This window comes from Suncus etruscus, chromosome 12 (genome assembly GCF_024139225.1).
Source record: "Suncus etruscus isolate mSunEtr1 chromosome 12, mSunEtr1.pri.cur, whole genome shotgun sequence".
Taxonomy (NCBI): domain Eukaryota; kingdom Metazoa; phylum Chordata; class Mammalia; order Eulipotyphla; family Soricidae; genus Suncus; species Suncus etruscus.
In genome coordinates, this window is record NC_064859.1 from 32,951,505 (window position 1) to 32,972,082 (window position 20,578).

At 41.2% G+C, this 20,578-nt stretch overlaps 1 protein-coding gene, 1 long non-coding RNA gene and 1 other non-coding gene across 3 annotated transcripts in view; 2 read left to right on the forward strand and 1 right to left on the reverse strand.

The window, feature by feature from the left end:
- LOC126024368 (uncharacterized) overlaps positions 1–7,537 on the forward strand; it is a 59,383-nt gene extending 51,846 nt beyond the window's left edge. The window contains exon 2 of the long non-coding RNA XR_007500877.1: positions 7,402–7,537. This is a non-coding gene — a long non-coding RNA (uncharacterized LOC126024368). The remainder of the gene's footprint in view (positions 1–7,401) is intronic.
- The window catches only part of COMMD1 (copper metabolism domain containing 1), a 111,275-nt gene that overhangs the window by 1,988 nt on the left and 88,709 nt on the right, over positions 1–20,578 (reverse strand). The gene's annotated exons all lie outside the window — the stretch shown is intronic.
- Positions 6,565–6,671, forward strand: LOC126025017 (U6 spliceosomal RNA). The gene has a single exon (XR_007501070.1). It is a non-coding gene; the product is annotated as a U6 spliceosomal RNA (small nuclear RNA).

Here is a 20,578-nt window from a genome sequence, read left to right on the forward strand (position 1 = left end):
AACACAGAGTCAGAAATAGCCCCAGGGCATTGCGGAGTGAGGCCCTCAAATCCAATACAAACAAAATCTTATTCCCCATCCATCTCCAAACTGGCAAGACAATGTAGTTCAATAAGCAATGACAGAAGTCACTCTCATCCTTTAGAAGAATATTTAGAAATTAATTTTCAAAAGATTCATTTTCTGTAATAATCTGCATTTAGTCAGTGTAGTAATATTCAACCTCCTCCTCAGGAGAAACAGGGGCAGAAGGAAATAAAGGGCCTCCCACAAGGCAATATTCCAAAGGGAGGGAAAGCAATTTCCCTGGCTACAGGGATACTCTTCTCAAGTATGCATTTGGATGGAAGAGGGTGATAGCTGCACATGAGCTTATAAACCCGCCAGGTGTTTATTTAGTCAAAGTAAAAACCTTAAAAAACAAAAAAACAAACAAACAAAAAAAACCCTTTTATCAAGGCACCGTGATTTACGAAGTTACTCACAGTTGAGTTTCAGGAATACAGTGTTCCAACACTGATTCCATCACCAGTGTCCACTTCTCTCCAGTGTTCCCAGAATCTTCCTTCCCCCCCTTTAGACTGCCTCCTTGACAGGATCATTTTTAAGTTTGGATGTTGTAGTTTAAATCTTATGCTATCAGTGTTGTTGGTTCCATGGTTTAGATACATAGACATACCACACCTCTATACCATGGATATATACCATATATTCTCGAGTATAAACTGAGCCATGTATAAGCTGATCCCTCCACCCCAATTTTACCCTAAAAACTGGGAAAACTTAGTGACTTGAGTACAAGCCAAAGTGGAAAATGCAGCAGCAACTGGAAAATTTAAAAAGTAAAAATATATCCCCAAAACAATTACAATAATTGAGAAATCAGTAGGTTAAATGTTTTTCCAATATTTATTGATAAAAAAAAACTGTAAACTAGCAACAATAACTTTAAAACTTTAAATAAAGTGCAGAAAACCTTAGCTTAACAAGTAATCTAGCTAAATCACAAAGGTTAAAATCCTTCAAAACTGGATTCCTGGGGCTGGAGAGATAGCATGGACTTTCATGCAGAAGGTCACTGGTTCGAATCCCAGCATTCCATATTGTCCCCCGAGCCTGGCAGGAGCAATTTCTGAGCGTGAAGCCAGGAGTAACCCCTGAGCGATGCCGGGTGTGACTCAAAAACCAAACCAAAACAAAACAAAACTGGATTCCTCCTCCTCATCATCTGTATGTCCAAAAAGAGCTTCAGCTGTATCTGATGTGAGGGTATCAGCATAGACATTGTCATCATCACTGAGTTCGCAGATATCATCATGATGCTGTTGGTCTCATACAAAGCGCAGAATATTGTGGGTTCAATATTTCAGTGGCATTCAGTTCAGTTCAGCCACCTACCACTTCATCTCAGTTGTGACTTGTGGACTGAGTTGAAGCACCGTGCCTCCAGCACACGGCAGAAGACAACTGGAGACTGTGCATTTGATTCAGTGCGCCTAATCAAATAACCTGTATAACCCGAGTATAAGCCGAATTTGTTTTTTTTGGCACAAATTTTGTGCCGGAAAAACTCGGCTTATGCTTGAGTGTTTTGTTTGTTTGTTTTTGTTTTTGGGTAACACCCGGCAATGCTGAGGGTGTTAACTCCTGGCTATACGCTCAGAAATCGCTTCTGGCAGGCTCGGGGGACCATATGGGATGCTGGGATTCAAACCATCGTCCTTCTGCATGTAAGGCAAAAGCCCAACCTCCATGCTATCTCTCCATTTCTTATACTTAAGTATATACGATATATTTAAAGTCCCTGCTCCACAGCTCCTGTTATTTTCTGGCTGTATCTTCTTACTTTCCCCTTGAATTCTTTCCTTCCCTATCCTTCTCAGTTGTAGAGACCAGGTAATCTAGGTATCTTCCCTTCCCCCAGCTTTATACACTGCATTACCTTGTCCTGTTATTCTATGTACCACAGATAAGATTTCATACTGTGTTTGTCCCTTTTCTTTTCTTTCTTTTCTTTTTTCTGTCACATTGGTGGCACTCAGGGGCTACTCCTGACTTTGCGCTAAGAAGTCGCTCCTGAAAGGTTCGGCTGGGATGGGAGAACACATGGGATGCTGGGATCTGAACTATGGTCGGTCCTGGATCGGCCACGTACAAGGCAAACACCCTACTGCTGTGCTATCTCTTCAGCCCCCAGTTTGTCCTTTTTCTGACTTACTTCACTTAACCTGATATTGGTCCAGTTCTATCCAAGTTTCAGTAAATTAGAGTTCAAGGGTTACTCCCAATTTTTAAAATTTGTCACTCCTGCCACTGCTCATGAGACCACATGTCAGGAATTGAACCTAGCTCTCCTTCATGCAAAGCATGCGCTCAGCTGAGCTTAGTAATTAAGATGTTCATATTCCTGATCTATATTCTCCTGGCCTCTGCTAGATGTTTTATTTTGTTCTGGTGGGGATAAAGTGATAGAGTGACACTTGTGATAATGTAAGAGGGGAAGAAGAGGTTGCACACTTGGATATGGCACTAAGGGGCACCCAGCAGTCCTATAAGAGATTGCACTCAATGGGAACTCAGGAATGCAAGGCAGGTGTTCCACCCTGGAGCCATATCACATCTGGACTCCTTTCCTAAGGAATGAGTTAATAAGGGCATTAGTAAAATTATTTCAGTGAAAACCAAAGTTGGACTGACACATATATCCTTCTGCTGCTGTTTTCTCCTACAAGGTCAGGGCTTGGGAGCCAATAGAGCAATGCGATTGATTCCATGAACACTGTCTACTTAGAGATGTTGGCATTCTTAGAGAGGGAGCTTGCCAAGAATAAAGCCCTGGGATTCTTTTGGTTTAAGATTCTTTTTTTGGGGGGGTTACTCCTGGCTCTGCTCTCAGAAATCACTCTTGGCAGGCTCAGGGGACCATATGGGATGCCAGAGATCAAACCCAGGCCCGCACCGGGTTGGCTGCATGCAAGGTAAATGCTTTACTTCTGTGCTATCACTCCGGCCCCCTGGTTTAAGACTCTTTTGCTGGAAAAAACTACAACCATGTTTAGAAGAAAACTAGACATGCTTGCTGTACCAATGTGGGGTCAAATGGGACATGTATTTTGACCCAGACAATGCTGTTGTCTAAACAGGAATAGTTTGACCTTGTAAGAATGAGTGCAGATTCAGGAGTAACCCCTGAGCACTGTCAGGCATGACCCCTCCCCCCCCCAAAAAAAAGAATGAGCAATTCTTTCAAGAACTGAATTATGTAATGCTAAAACGTATGTAATGTATTCTTTTCCCCCAGAGATTTCGAAGCTCTCAAAGCATCTAACATGCAGTGTGCTCCACATTACAAGCCAGTGAAAAGTAAAATGTACCAGTGCCACAAATATTCATTTTACTACAAGAAAAGAAAAAGAAAGAATATTTATGACTGAAACCTAACTACAATCATAATTGTAATCATGGTGCTTAAATAAAGATTTCATATATTTAAAAAAAAGAAGAAAAAAGAAAGAAATTCAGAGACTAGCCTCAGTTGTGTTCAGCCCACATATTGATTCAACCTGTTATTCACTAATATCCTGTCTCCAGTTTGGACACTTCTAAATCTAATTAACATTTAACAGAGAATAGGGACTGATTGGTGCTTGATTTTGTACTGTTATATATAAACACTAGGATTTAAACTTTTATAAGGATTTAGGGTAGAGGAGTACTGGGCACACTGGGCAGTGCTCAGAGCTTATTCCTAGTTCTGTGTTCAAGGAACCCTGTGTTCCTTTTCTTTATTTCTTTATTTCTTTCTTTATTTATTTTTTATTTTTCGGCCACACCCGTTTGATGCTCAGGGGTTACTCCTGGCTAAGCACTCAGAAATTGTCCCTGGCTTGGGGGAACCATATGGGACGCCGGAGGATCAAACCACGGTCCTTCCTTGGCTAGCGCTTCCAAGGCAGGCACCTTACCTCTAGTGCCACCTCGCTGGCCCTGGAACCCTGTGTTCCTTGAATGAATCTGGGTTGGTCGCATAAAGGCAAGTGCTTTATCTACTGTCTCTCCCACCCCAAAAATATTTTAGAAATAGGGGTCAGAGCAGTGGCAGAAGCAGTAGGGCATTTGCATTGCAGACGTTTGACCTAGGATGGACCACGGTTCAATCCCCTGGCATCCCATATGATCCCCCAAGCCAGGAGCAATTTCTGAGAGCATAGCCAGGAGTAACCTCTGAGCGTCACCGGGTGTGGCCCAAAACAAATAAACAAAAACAAAAACATTTTTTAGAAATACCCAACAAGGGGCCGGGTAGGTGGCGCTGGAGGTAAGGTGTCTGCCTTGCAAGCGCTAGCCAAGGAAGGCCCGCGGTTTGATCCCCCGGCGTCCCATATGGTCCCCCCAAGCCAGGGGCGATTTCTGAGCACATAGCCAGGAGTAACCCCTGAGCGTCAAACGGGTGTGGCCCAAAAACCAAAAAAAGAAAGAAATACCCAACAAATGAAAATAGACCAAAACCAAGTTGCACAAACATTAACATCTCAACTGTACTATAGACTAATTTCTTCCCTCTTTTTCCTTGTTTTCTTCCCCTTCTCTATTTTGGTAGGTTTGAGGCTCAGGAAGCTCAGGGGGCAACCAGTTTGTAAAGGTGCTGGCTTGGGCCTGAAGAGACCTCCCAGGCCACACCTGGTGATGCAGTGCTGGAGAATTGAACCCAAGTTCAACCAAACCTATGAGTTAGCTCTTTGGCTCATAGATTGATTTCTAAGTTTTTTAGAACATTATATTTCAGTTTATTTTATTGCAAAAGTTCATTTTCCAGTAGAATTTTAATGTTTAGCTGTTAAGACTTTCTATAATTGAAAATTTTTTAATTGTATGGTTTTTTCTTTTAGTGACTTGGATTAGGGCTGGAGAGTCCAGTGGGTAGTACTTGCCTTGTATGTAGCTGACCTAGGTCCAATTCCTGGCATCCATATGGTCCCCTGTGCACCACCAGGAGTAATTCCTGAGTGCAGAGTCAGTGGTAACCCCAGATACACCAGGAGTATTGCTGGTGTGTTCCCCCCCTCCAAAAAAAAAGGTGTCCTGGATTGATTGGCAAATAATCATATTAGCTTTTGGCTAAGTAGAACTACTTCCTAAATATAACAATGGGCAAAGAACCAAAGGAATAAATGCTGAACAACTAGATGGAAAACCATAGTAAAGGAGGGGGAAATTTCATTTAAACCTAAGAAACCAAAAGAGACACTCAAAAACATAGGAAAAACAATATTGTAAATTATTATTATTATTATTATTTTGTTTTGGGTCTATTCCTCATTTGTTGCTTGGAGGCAACTCCCAATGGTGCTCAGAGATCCTATGCAGTGTTGGGGATTGAATATGACATGTAATCTAGTCCAATGAGTTAATTTTAATTTGAAGTTTAAATCAGGCTACTCACCATTCTGGAGGTATTGTATGTTCCTGAGCAAACTCATTTGCAAACAACTTTGACAAACAAACTAAAAAATATATTTACATACAAGAGATAGAAAACATTTAAAAAACAAAACAAGGGGGTAGAGAGAGAATGCAGGTGTTAAGGAACCTACCTCATATCTCACTGATCCCAGCACTGCAAATTGTCCACAAGCTCTACCAGGGGTTACTCCTGAATACAGAGTCAAGAGTAACTCCTGAGTATGGAAGTCTGTGTTCCATAAGTCCAAAAACAAAACAAAACTTAAACATCTAGATTTGCCTGTTTAAGTAATGCCAGCAGTCATTCAGGAATAAACTATACAGTAGCTTTCTAAAGGGTTCTTGATAATCTACAGATTAGTCTGTAGAAAAAAAAGTCTTCTTTTACTTTTGAGAGAAACATTTTAATACACTCAATAAAAAGAACAGAATAGTGATGAATAACAAACTCCATGGCAGAGAAGTAAAACACCCAATCAAGCCAATTCTGGAATTGGAGATTTTCTCCAGCAGCCAGATCATCACCATGCTGGGCCAAGAGAACCATTTATTTATTCCCAGCCTCTCAAATGATTTCTTGCATCCATTAGGACAGAGCAATTATGCAGCAATCAGCACATTAGAAAGCAGTCTCCCCCCCCCCCCCCCGCATGTCTGTGAGGGAGCAAATAAAGCAAATCATAGGCAGGGCAAAGATCACAAAGCCAAAGAAAAAGGCCTCAAATTCATAAATTGTTGATCTGGGAAAGAAACAAATTTTATTTTCTGATATCATTGAGATGAAAATTGTAGCATTTCTAACAAACTCCGAATAAAATTAAATTCTGAGGCAGACTGGGAGAGGGATGTGACACAAAATTGCAGGGGCCAGAATTCAGTTCAGAGCACCCCTAAAGAAGCATCCTGGAATTCTCAGGCATCCCCAAAGTATATGCAACTGAGAATCTCTTGTGTGTTCCTAGGTTTGCTTTCACAGAACAGAATGCCTAATAGTACAGAAACAAAAGCTATCTGTTGATTGCTTGTTCCTGCCAGCTCAGTTTGGCAAAAGTCAGCTCTGATCTCAAGCTGACAAAACTCAACTTTGAAAAATCAATGGGCGTGCTCGCTTCGGCAGCACATATACTAAAATTGGAACGATACAGAGAAGATTAGCATGGCCCCTGCGCAAGGATGACACGCAAATTCGTGAAGTGTTCCATATTTAAAAAAAAAAAAAAAAAAAAAAGAAAAATCAATGGGCACAGTTAGGATGAACATTCTGGACTGCAAAATGACACAGAAGAATCTCCTACTCCTCCCTTCCAGATTCTATTAAGTACCTTGACTATAATGCTACATCAGAATTGACTCAAGATCTAGTACTTCATTCGTAAGAGGATAAAGAAGATATGGGAAGGAGAAAGAATATATTGCCACTGCATTTAGTCTCTAGTCTAATTCAAACAATTCATCGAAAACATTTTACGATGAAGAGCAGATGGTGTGCCTTATTTCCTGGGGTTGGATTTGGACATGATTGAAATTGCTGGGGCCCAGGGTCATACGCAAAAATCACCCTTCATATTAATACTGTGTTAGACTTGATTTGTTTTAGGTTTTGGGTCATACCTGGTGGTTTTTGGGAGCTACATATGAGAGTGACTGTGTGTGTGTGTGGGGGGGGGGGTGACCATGTGATGCCTGAGATAGAACTGGGAGCTCTCACAAGCAAAGAATGAGCTCAGACTTTTGAGTTATTTCTCTGGTACAGCTTTACCCCTTGGAGTGTTTTCCTTACTCATACTGTTATTTGATTCTTAGAACAGCCTTGTTAACTAGGAAAAGACACACTTATAGGTAAGGTTCTTTGAACTATCAGTGAATACTATCAATAACTATCAATGAATACTCTTTTTTTTTTTTTGGTTTTTGGGTCACGCCCACCAGCGCTCAGAGGTTACTCCTGGCTCTGTGCTCAGAAATCGCTCCTGGCAGGCTCAGGGGACCATATGGGTGCCGGGATTCGAACCACCAACCTTCTGCATGAAAGGCAAATACCTTACCTCCATGCTATCTCTCCAGCCCCAGTGAATACTCTTGAGCACCTACCAGGGGTCCTCAAACTTTTTAAACAGGGGCCAGTTCACTGTCCCTCAGACCATTGGAGGGTCTGACTATAGTAAAAACAAAACTTATGAACGAATCCTTATGCACACTGCATATATCTTATTTTGCGATGAAGAAACAAAAGAGATACAAATACAATATGTGGCCTGCGGGCCATAGTTTGAGGACCACTGAATCCAAAACTGACCCTTTCAACTCTTAAGAGGAAGACTTTTTTTCAACTCTAAAGCCAGATAATTAAATGAAACTATAGGTTTTCATAGACTTCTGATCCAACTTATAGAAGACAAATAAAGCCTTTTTTTAGTTTAAAATTAATTAATTTAAAATTTCAAGGAGCTGGAGCAATAGCACAGCTGTAGGGCTAATTTCCTAGTTGAAGGCTCATCCTGGAGGGAGCTGGGTTCAATCCCTGGCATCCCAGATGGCCCCAAGCCTGCCAGGAGCGATTTGTGAGCACAGAGACAGGAGTAACCCCTAAGCACTGCAAGGTGTAGCCCAACTCCCCTAAATAAAAAAAAAATTAACCTCAATTCCAAAAGCTAGAGATTATAAATTCAATCCTTCACAAAAGACCTAATTGGTAAAGAAATAAGATTTTCATACTTGACAATCATTCATATACTTTGGATAGAGAAGGAAATAGAAAGATCTGAAGGGGATCTGCATATTTTTCTGGACCCCCCAAGAAAAAAAATGAAATGCCTATAAAGGGAAATGCCATAATTAACAACAAAGTCTGGAAGACAGGAATAGATGTATTAAAAGTGTGACAGATCTGAAGAGCCTACAAATTCAGGGGAAACAAAATACACAGATATTAATACCAATGAATATTCACGATGAAAAATTCCAGGTATTACTCATGTTACATGCACTTTTTCTTTTTTTTTTTTTTTTTTTTGGTTTTTGGGTCACACCCGGCAGTGCTCAGGGGTTACTCCTGGCTGTCTGCTCAGAAATAGCTCCTGGCAGGCACGGGGACCATATGGGACACCGGGATTCGAACCAACCACCTTTGGTCCTGGATCGGCTGCTTGCAAGGCAAACACCGCTGTGCTATCTCTCCGGGCCCACATGCACTTTTTCACGCTGCTGAAGATAATTTTATAGATGGGAAAGTCAGAAAGAAAAACAATTTACTTACAGCCACACAAGTAGTAGTCATTGGTAGAGTCAGTTTTAAAGTCAGGTCAGAATGGCTTAAGAGTCCAAGCACTGAACCATTTCACAATCTTGAGTCATCTTCACATATAATATTAATAGCTCACAATGTATACCTACGTGTGAAAGTCATTCTATGATTCAGTTACACTTAAAAAGATTTATGGGGCTTGGGGTGTAACTCAGTCACACAATGTACATCTGAAGCGTGTGAGGATGTAGTAGACAATCCTACATGATTTTAGATGGGGGTTGAGAGATGACTCACTGGCGCAAGTCCCTGCTTGCAAGCATGAGACCAGAAGTTCAATCCCCACTGCCACTGCACAGTCTGAAGCCATTCATTCTGGTAGCTCTATGATCTGTGATCCCAGTCACCACCATACCAACAGAGGAAAGAAAAGGGGAATCATCTTTAATAAAGTGAGGGCCAGGGTATGGTATGGCTCAGTAGTAGAGTAACTTGCTTCCCCCCCTTTCACTTTCACTTTATTTTAGTACAGGGATTTACAAAACTGTTCTTAATAGGATTTCATACGAGACATTCTAGCACCACAATTTACCAGTATTTCCTTCCCTCCACCACTATCCCAGTGTCCCTCCCAATCCCTGTAGAGCAATTGCTTTGCATATGTGAGGCCCTGGGCACAACCCCCAGCAACACTTAGATAAAATAAAGTCATTTTATTTTTTAAAAATTTAAGAAAAAATAAAGTGCAGGGACTGGAGAGATAACAATGAATATGGTGCTTGCCTTACATGCTGTCGACCTGGGTTAGATCCCCAGCACCCCATACGGTATCTTGAACTATCCAGGAGTGACCCCTGAGTTCAGAACTAGAAATAAACCCTAAGCAACAATGGGCGTGGTCCATAAACCTAAGTTTGGGGGAGGAAAATGCTGAGTGCTCACTATATGATACTCTAAAGTCAATCTTAGCTGCCTAAGTCAATGGCTATACCTGATTGCAGATGGACAATTCCTAGGATTATTTTTTTCCTAGTATTATTTTAAGTGTAATGGAGTAGCAGCACATCTAAGTTAAAAAGTGAGTGTGATCCAGGCTGTAAATAAAATGATATTTAATTATTTACTCTTGTTTGGGAATACCTGATGATGTTCAGGGGGTGCTCAAGGGTTATGCCCAGTTCTGTGACCAGGGATCTCTCCTGGCAGAGCTCAAAGGGACCATGCAGTGTTCAAGATCAAAGTCAGGCCTCCACATGCAAAGCAGCACTGTTGCCCATTGTGCTTTCTCTCTGTCCAAGAGAAGCATATTATAAAGAGACTATTTGTTTTGGGACTATACCTGCACATTCAGCAGTGCTCGGGGGACCACAGATTACTGGGGATCAAATCTGGGACTCTGGGCATGCAAAGCACATGTTCTAGTCCTTTTATCCCTCTCCTTGGCCCTGAGACTCAGTTCGTAGTCCTTGGGAAGATTCTTTTAGGCTCTCTCTGTGCAGGGACTGGGAGCATGAAGGATCAGTCACACAGAGTATTTAGCCTCATCACCACAAGAGCTAGGATAAAGTTGGCCTCTTGCTCTCTAACATGAATCATATTCTTGAATATCCTTAAATAATATTCTGTCTCTCATCACCCTAAACCAAAGCTGTAGAACCAAACTATCAGCTTATTCCTGGGACTCTTTCCATATAAATTAGGAGGTCTCAATTCTGTTTCCCTGTCTAACAAAACACAAATGGTTCATCTTTCTTTTTGTTTTTTTTTTTTTGGCCACACCCAGTGAAGCTCAGAAGTTACTCCTGGCTATGTGCTCAGAAATTGCTCCTGGCTTGGGGGACCATATGGGACGCCAGGGGATCGAATCACAGTCTGTCCTAGATCAGCTGCACCACCGCTCCAGCCTCACAAATGGTTCATCTTAAAAATATATTCACGGGGCCGGGCGGTGGCGCTAAAGGTAAGGTGCCTGCCTTGCCTGCGCTAGCCTTGGGCGGACCGCGGTTTGATCCCCCGGTGTCCCATATGGTCCCCCAAGCCAGGAGCAACTTCTGAGCACATAGCCAGGAGTAACCCCTGAGCGTTACCGGGTGTGGCCCAAAAACCAAAAAAAAAAATATATATTCACATTAGCATTGATAGGCACATAAGGGATGTGAAAAGATAAATATGCTAAACTGTGAATTTAAACCTTTAATATGGGGCTGGAGAGATAGCATGGAGGTAGGATGTTTGCCTTGCATGCAGAAGGATGATGGTTCAAATCCTGGCAACCCATATGGTCCCCCGAGCCTGCCAGGAGCAATTTCTGAGCATAGAGCCAGGAGTAACCCCTGAGCACTGCCAGGTGTGACCCCCCCCCAAAAAAAAAAACCTTTAATATACTTTATATTTTGCCTTCATTTATTCTCTGCCAAACCAAGGATAATCTATTCTATCTTCAAATGTGTTTTTGTATGTGTGGCGCTGAGAATTGAACCCAGAGTCTCCTACATGTGAGGTAGGCCCTCTATTCCTGAGTCATACCCCTTGTCAAATCAACAAATTTGAATATAGTACCCCCAATAATGTCCTTTATAAAGTTTTTTCCTGCTTCTAAATCAAATTCACAGGTTGGCTGCATTTAAATATTATTTATCTTTAATCTGGATATTTTGCCAGTTCATCTTTTTCCTTTTCCTGAGCTTGACTTAGTTTTTAAAAACTATAAGCCAGTTATTTTATAGAATGACAGTCTGAGTTTGTGGGGTATTTCCTCAGGAAGATTCTGTGTATGCTCATCTATCTGTTTATTACTTCCTACACCCACTGATTAATAAACATGGGTTCAGAGTTATATAAACTCAAATCTAAATCAAAACCTGACCACTTTCTAGCTACATGGGTGGGCAGGTTTTAATTTTCTAGAGTGTAAAGCAGTAATGGTAACAAATTTAACCTGTAGATTCCTGAGAAGATCTGATGCAACTACAGCAATTGTAGCAAAGGGTAGTATCTCATACTAATAATCTCATAATAATTGGTTTGTTAAGCAGCAGCTCTCTAAGAAGCCACAGTACACGCCAACCCAAGTTTGATCCCCCACAGTCTATACAGCCCCATCAAGAGTGATCCCTAAGTGCAGAGTCAGGAAAAAGCCCTAAGCACTGACTTCCTCAAAACAAAATGGCAACTCTCTTTACCTTCCCAAAAGGAAAATGAAATGTGATATTACATACTGCCTCTAGAATTAAGACCGGCCAGAGTAGTTCATCATTAATTACACTGGTTATCACATCTAGCCTCCTGGATGCTCCTAATGGTGACCTCTAGATGTTCCACAGCCTATCCCAGCCCAAGTGACCCATGTACTGGCTAGTATACACCTACTAGTAATACCATAGCTGCTAAGATACATGTGGCCCTTCCCTGTGAGTTCCTACATGATATGGGCAGAGCCTTGGGGTGATCAGTTATAAACGATAAAAGAAACCAATACAAAAAAGAATGTAAACTAACTATAACTCTTAAGAACAAGAATCTATTTTAAGTACCCTTAAAAGCAGGAATAGGAGCTTAGGAGCAAACTGGCTTTCCATCAACTGTCAATCAATGAAAGGCTAGCTAGGACCAGAGATAGCTCAGTGGAGCATACCTGCCTTGCAGCATGAGGCTAGGAGTTTAATTCCCAGAACTGCCCTATGTGCCCAGTGTGATCCCAGGACAATGCTGTTTAGGATCCTTCCACCACATCTGTGATCTCTGGCACTGTAATACCAACAAAGGGAGGGGGGAATTATCCAAATCAAACACTTTCCTTATAGTTAAACTGAGTGATCATTTTAATATCCTATAATAACAGAAAAATCAGGAAGTCCAGTTAAATGTCATAGTTTATTTCCATAATTTCCTTGCCCACAGCAAGAGAATAAAAGCTGAAATATAGAACATTTTCTGTTTTAGTATGATAATCTCACCCTCTCCATCTGCTCCTAGAAATCATAAAAAATTATTTTATTTATGTTTATTCAATCAATCCTTTATGACAGATAAAAACAAAACAAGCAAAAAGAATTACAGCAGCTACACCATTCTTCAAAGTCAAGAAGAACAAATATGTTTTGAGATTTGGAATCTAACTTAATTTGGATTTTTCTGTTATTAACTCAAATATTCCATTATTTTTCTAATTTTTCTTCCATCTGTCAATTAGAATTTCAAATAAAGGTCAAAATGATCCCAAGAGACAAATAAATAATATAAACTTAGAAAACTCCTATGTTTCACATTTCAAACAGAGTAGTGAAGCAAACAGAAAATTATGTTCTCATCATCATGCTATAATGAGGGTTTACATCTCTAGTTTGAAAAGAGAAGAGAAAAGTCTAGATGCAAAGCCTTTAACATCATCAATGAAAGAGTGAAAATATCCTAATATGAACATTTAGATAAAACTTCCAAAAATTCTGTCAGACACAGGACGGAGGTTCTTAATTGGCTTCAAATGGACTGTTTTGGAAATTGGAAATCTTAACTGGAGGCTAAATCTAAACAGATGACAATAAAGAGGCTCTAATCCTGAAGGTCAGTATCTGTTCCTTAGAACATCACGGTCCTACTGGAAATTTCCAGAATCATATAAACTTTTGCAAACATCTTGAATTTAAGGAGGAAAACATTTCTCAGTTCATTCCGCTGCGTTACTCAAGAGACGTTGGCATTGTGTTCAGGTGGGGGTGTGGGAAATTAAGGGCGGAAAACTGTGGAGGGAGCAGTGTTGGAATATTTCACACATGAAACCCTATCAGTGTCTTGTAAATCATGGTGTCTAAAATTAAAAATAACTAACTAAATAAATAAAGGTCCAGACTATTTAGAGCATTTTGATGGCGGAGCTTAGAAAGACGTATGCAGGTACAAGGAAATGCTGTGATTGTATTCTCCATTTCCCTCTCTCTATAGAAGATCAGGAGTGACCTTCTCCATCACTACCCATGAAACTTCAGCAGTAATACTATGGGGTCCGGGTCTGGAATTATTGGCTGGTGAATTACACAAGTTGAATTTAGATCAGGGCTCCACTATTGCTAGTTGTGTGACCCTGGGAAAATAAATTAGTTTTCTTGAGCCCTGATTTCCAAATAAAGAATATAGGAAAAGAATGCTGTATGGGACTGTTACAAATACTAAACAACTACTACATGAAAAAAGACCCTGTAATACTGGCTAGTGTGAAAAAGGATCTGAATAAATATTTCTACCCTATTATACACATTCTGTCCCTAGATGCTTTATAAAGAGTTCTGCCTAATGTGAACCACCAGCTGCTTTCTTCAAAAACAGATATTGGCTTTTAATAGTGACAAAGAGTCATGTGAAAGATTTCTGGGGCCTAACATTGTCCCACAGAAACAAAAAGTTCTCACACAGGAAAATAGCACAAAGTGCTTTGGGCTATGACAAGCTACAAATCCGAAACCAATTCCTGCATGTTTTTACAATGTTACCTAACATTCTGAGTGCTCTGTTTTTTCAATAGTTTTCTTCTTGCAGGGATTAGTCACAGTGTTTGCTCTCTTTTCCCTCTTTAATAGATGTCTCTGTTCAACAAGACCACCCCAATGGATTCAAATTAGCAATCAGAAAAGGCCAGGGTGACCTATGAAGGAACTGGCAGTCTCAGGACTAAATGGCAAATCCTTCTAAACTGTTAGAATCTAGATCAGGGGTTCCAAACTATGGCCTGCAGGCCATATGCAGTCCGTTGAGGACATTTATCCAGTCCACCGGATGTTTTTTGCCACTGCTCCCTGTCCTGCTTAGCAGCCCACAGTGTGCATGTGTGGTAAGTGTGCTGCACTCTCTGATTCCCCTTCTTCTCTTTGTCTCTCAATGACTTCTCTCAGTCGTACGGGTCCTCAAACTATGGCCCACAAAAAACAGGCCCACAGTTCCCACTGAAATACTGGTAAGTTTGTTGTTTTAACTTTACTTGTTTTTCATTTTAAATATTGTATTTGTTCTTTTTTAAAATTTAACTTCAAAATAAGGTATATGCAGCGTGCATAGGAAAAGTTTACAGTTTTTTTTTAAACCATAGTCTGGCCCTCCAACGGTCCAAGGGACAGTGAACTGGCCCCTGTTTAAAAAGTTTGAAGACGGGGCCGGTGAGGTGGTGCTGGAGGTAAGGTGTCTGCCTTGCAAGCGCTAGCCAAGGAAGGACCATGGTTCTTGGAAGGACCCTGGCATCCCATATGGTCCCCCCAAGCCAGGGGCAATTTCTGAGCACTTAGCCAGGAGTAACCCTTGAGCATCAAATGGGTGTGGCCTGAAAAACCAAAAAAAAAAAAAGTTTGAAGACTCCTGACTAGATGCATGTGCCTTCTGTTCTTGAAATGGGCTGATACACTGGTTCAAACTTGTCTATGTCTTTCACATACTTCAAATGTTAAGCAACTCTTACTTCCATATGACTTCTCGCTGTAAATTCTTTGCAGTCACAATCTAATAAAACAACACTTCCTAATGACCCCCATGCATGATATAGTCAGACTTTGGACATAGGAATACATGAACTGTTTAAGAATACTGAAGAAGGACCAGAGAGTGCTAAATGGGCTGTGCTATTGAGCCCACTGCATGTTTTCATGCTTATAGAAGGTTCTAGTCATTGACACCACACCGTCTGCTGAGAGCACAGAACTGGGAGTAACCTTGAGTACTCCAAATATAACAAAAAGAGTATTGATAGTTATAAAAGGTTAAAGCACAAATATCATCACAAGCATCATAAAAAAAAAGGCGTTCGGAGAGACAGCATGGAGCTAGGGCATTTGCCTTGCATGCAGAAGGACGGTGGTTTGAATCCCGGCATCCCATAGAGTACCCGAGCCTGCCAGGAACGATTTCTGAGTGTAGAACCAGGAGTAACCCCTGAGCACTGCCAAGGTGTGACCCAAAAAACAAAACAAAACAAACAAAAAAGGCAAATGAAAACAAGTCTATTTGCCACCTAACCTTACCACAGAAGCATAATTGTTTCAACTCCAAGCAGCTCTGGGTTAATGTTTACACACCTTCACAAGGCTGACCATCATCGCCAGACCAAAAGGAGAAAGTGGAGGTCAGAAAAGCAACCAAAGGTTCACAACACAACCAGTGAATCAATGACTTATTTGTCTAAGATCTGCCAGGTATCATGTTAGACACTGAGGATTCAGGTAAAAATAAAATAGAATTTTTGCCCTTTAAGAAGCTTACATTAAAATGAAAGGAAAAATATAAATGAGACGACTTTAAAGGATAATTTCTGGGGCACATAGTTCAGTAAGTATAAGAGCACAGGCTTTGCATACGTGCAGCCCTACCTTTGGTCTCCAGCACACTCTTATCCGTACCCCAGGGTTGATTATATGGTTCAAAATTAGTATTTTTATCTACAGTAGACATGTCATAAAACACAAAATATTATTAGCTACTTCCCGGTAGTTTATTCAAAAAAGATAAGGAGAACCAAATGAATCATAGGCAGAGGATAACCTTGTTGCAAAATTTCTTTTGATTATTACATTATTATCTACTTGTTATGTAGATGCAAGGTGCATTGTCTCTGTCTTCAGGTACAAGTACAGAAACAGGATGAAAACACTTATGGGAAGATAGGAAGAGTCAAAGTCTATAAAATTACTGAGCCCAAGACAAAAATCGGAAGATCTAAAATATAATTTAAACTCTAAATATAACTTAAACTCTAAATATAACTTAAATTCTATCACTTAAACTTAATGTGGGTATTTCACTGAAATGCCTGAAACCTCACTTTGCATCTATTCTACTTTCTAAGGGTTTTTTTGTTTGGTTTTGGTTTTGGTTTTTGGGTCACACCTGGCAGTACTCAGGGGTTACTCCTGGCTCTACACCACTGCTTCTCAATTATTTTCTGTCATGCCCCCCTAGGAAGAAGAGAACATTTTTGTGCCCCCCCCGCATGACTCTAAATAGTACCTCTATTAAAAAAAACTTTAACCTGCAAAACAAAAATATATAAAATAATCTGAGGTGATGCCTGGATTAATGGCTACAATGAGCACTTTTTGCAATGCATAGCTTTTCGAAGCAGGGTTTGAAGCAGGACACAGCAACTCTCAGCTCCAGAGACATACAGAGACATAAACATAGGGCTTAGCTTGTTATGACAGTGTTTGCTGAGGTCAAACATGCTCCCCTTTAAGGAGCCTCGTGCCCCCCGGGGGGTGCGCCCCACTATTTGAGAAGCACTGCTCTACACTCAGAAGTCGCTCCTGGCAGGCTCGGGGACCATATGGGATGCCCAGATTCGAACGGGGTTCGGTCCTGGTTGACTGCGTGCAAGGCATACCGCTGTGCTATCACTCCAGCTCCTACTTTCTATGATTTTAAGGATGTTTAAAAAGGTAATACAATAAAACAAACTTGATAGGGCTGAAGAGATAGCACAGTGGGTAAGACAATTTGCCTTGCAAGCAAACAACCCAGGTCCAATCCTTGGCACACTATGTAGTCTCCAGAGCCCCACCAGAAGTGAATCCTGAGTGCAGAGTAAGGAGTAAACTTTAAACACTATGGGTTATACCTGCCCCCCCACCAAAAGACAAAACTTCGGAATGATTTAAAATATTTAAAAAATACCAACTAATTTTACCTGACTGAAATATTTATATTGGGGGCTAGAGTGATTGTGCAGTGGGTAGGGCACTGGCCTTGTACAAGGTCGACACAAAGCTTGCACAACGTACAATCCCTGGCATCCCGTGATCCCCTGAGCATTTTGAGGATTAATTCCTGAGCATAGAGCCAAGCGTGACCACTGAGCATTGCAATATTTGGTCTCCCAAAACAAAATAAAATTTATTTTATTTATTATTATTATTATTATCATTATTTTCTTTTGTTTTTGTTTTTTCGGGCCACACACATTTGATGCTCAGGGATTACTCCTGGCTAAGTGCTCAGAAATTGCCCCTGGCTTGGGAGGACCATATGGGAGGGGGGGGATTGAACCGCAGTCCTTCCTTGGCTAGCGCTTGCAAGGCAGACACCTTACCTCTAGTGCCACCTCGCTGGCCTCTATTATCATTATTTTTGCTTTTAGGCCATACCCCATGGTGCTCAGGGGGTTATTCCTATCTCTGCACTAGAAAACATTCCTGGCAGGCTTGGGGGACATATGGGATGCCAGGGATAGAATCTGGGACCATCCTGGGTTGGCCATGCGCAAGGCAAACACCCTACCGTTGTGCTATCACTCTGGCCCCTAAAAATAAGTTTAAAATGGGGGCCTGAGAGATAGCACAGTGGTAAGGCATTTGCCTTGCATGCAGAAGGACAGTAGTTCGAATCCCAGCATCTCATATTGTCCCGAGCCTGCTGGGGGCGATTTCTGAGTATAGAGCGAGGAGTAGGCCCTGAGAGCTGCCAGGTGTGACCCAAAAACCAAAAAATTAATAATAATAATAATAAATAAATAAATAATTAAAATAAGGGGCCGGAGAGATAGCATGGAGGTAAGGTGTTTGCCTTTTATGCAGAAGGTCATTGATTCGAATCCCGGCATCCCATATGGTCCCCCGAGTCTGCCAGGAGCAATTTCTGAGCATAGAACCAGGAGTAACCCCTGAGCGCTGCTGGGTGTGACCCAAAAACCAAAAAAAAAAAAAAATTAAAATTAAAAATTAAAATAAATAAAATGCTTATATAGGCATCTCAGATGAGAAAAGAAGAGAACTACATTTAAGATCATGGGAGCAAAGTGGTAATTCAGTGGGTAGGGTGTCTTCTTTGGGCATGGCTGAACTGGGTTTGATCCCCCACATCCCATATGGTCCCCTGAGCACCTTCAGGAGTAATTCCTCAGAGCCAAGAATAACCCTAGAGCACTGCTGGGTGTGACCCCCTCCCCCCAAAAAAGACAAAGAAACCTCTCAGGTCTCCATTTCATGATTAAATTAGCTATTGTTACTTTGAGTTAGTCTTTCTGATTATCAGGTGATAAGAGGTATTAAGTCACCTTGCTTATCTCTTAAGACACTATCAAGGCCTTTGATAATCAATCTTTCTGTTCTCCTTGGAAGACTGACCTTTCCTTTATCTTGAGTATCTCTAAATCACTTACTTAAATTCAATCACCAAAGGAAGCCGGAGCAATTCTGGGAGTGAGAAGAATGGTTGGAATGAAACAGTGGATATAAGTACCATCTCCTGAGATAAGAGTTCCAGCCTGTTTGTGAAGAAGTGGGTCCTGTTGACAGATCTGTGTAATTACAAAATATTACAGAAACTGCATTGTGATGTGAAAGTTCTGCAGTTTTATTATATTTTCAAAAAGTCCAGAACCTGAGGCTACAATAAATTCATAGTGCAGAATTGTTCTGCCAGTCAAAGTGAATTGTTTATTTAAAAAAAAAAGATTGGTGCATCTATATAATTTATCATTAGTCTGATTCAGGGTCATAAAGTTTCAAATTAGGCCTTATATGATGGGGATAGCAGAGGATATTCAGATTGGGCAAAAATCATGTGTAAAATAAATCCACAAGCTGTATTTTCAACCCCAGGCGAGTAGGTCTGAAGCAGGGTAGCTGTGTGGAATTAATAAACCAAGCCAGTCACAGGGAGAAAATCATGGAGTTGGGTGGCTTCTCATCTCCTAGTCTCTCTGTCAAACCAGTTTTTTATTGACCAGTGTCTCTCCAGTGAGAGACAAAAGTACCTATTCAGGTGGACTTTTTACAAATCAAAGGAGTTAATGAAAAAAAGAGGAAGTTGGAGAACACCTTTGTTTTGGTTAAGGCAGGGCAGGGTGTTCCAACAATCCTGGGCAGACATAGATATATGCCTGGCGTGTTGGAGAGAGAAAGGAGAATGAAGAGACTAGGTTGGTTGAAAAGTGAATTCCTTTTTTTTAAAATGTTTTTGTTGTTGGTTTTTGTTTGTTTGTTTGTTTTGGGGTCACACCTGGCAGTGCTCAGGGGTTACTCCTGGCTCTATGCTCAGAAATCGCTACTGGCAGGCTCGGGGGACCATATGGGATGGCGGGATTCAAACCGCCATCCTTCTGCATGAAAGGCAAATGCCTTACCTCCATGCTATCTCTCCAGTACCAACAGTAAATTCCTTTAAAGAAGGAATGGGAGACAAATGGAAAAAGTTATAAAAGATAATACATTCCTGGGGCCGGAGTGGTGGCATGAGCCTTAAGGATGCCTTGCTCCCTGGCATCCCATATGGTCCTCCAAAGCCAGGAGGGATTTCTGAGTGCATAGCCAGGAGTACCCCTGAGTGTCACCGGGCGTGGCCCAAAAACAAAACAACAGCAACAACAAAAATATACGTTCTAGAGAAAAATGTTAAGATTCTTCTAAATAGCCAAAAACAGAAACAAAAACAAAGAAATGAAAAATCTAGAGGCTAGAGAAATAGTTCAGAGGTTAAGGTACCAGCATTGCCTCCAGCAGACCCTCCTTTGATCCGAGTCCTACATGCACTGGCCAGGATCACTTCTGAGCACAGAGCCAGGAATGACCTCTGGGCACCATCAGCTGTAGCCCCAAAACAACAAAGAATTAAAAAATAATTAAGCTGGGCCTGGAGAAATAGCACAGTAGTGTTTGCCTTGCAAGCAGCCGATCCAGGACCAAAGATGGTTGGTTCAAATCCCGGTGTCCCATATGGTCGTGCCCCCCCCCCCCCCCCCCCCCCCCCGTGCCTGCCAGGAGCTATTTCTGAGCAGACAGCCAGGAGTAACCCCTGAGCACCGCCGGGTGTGACCCAAAAACAAAACAAAACAAAAAAAAGTGTATATATATACAAACAACAGAAAATCATTAAGAAGGAATAATTGTGGGACTGGAGTGA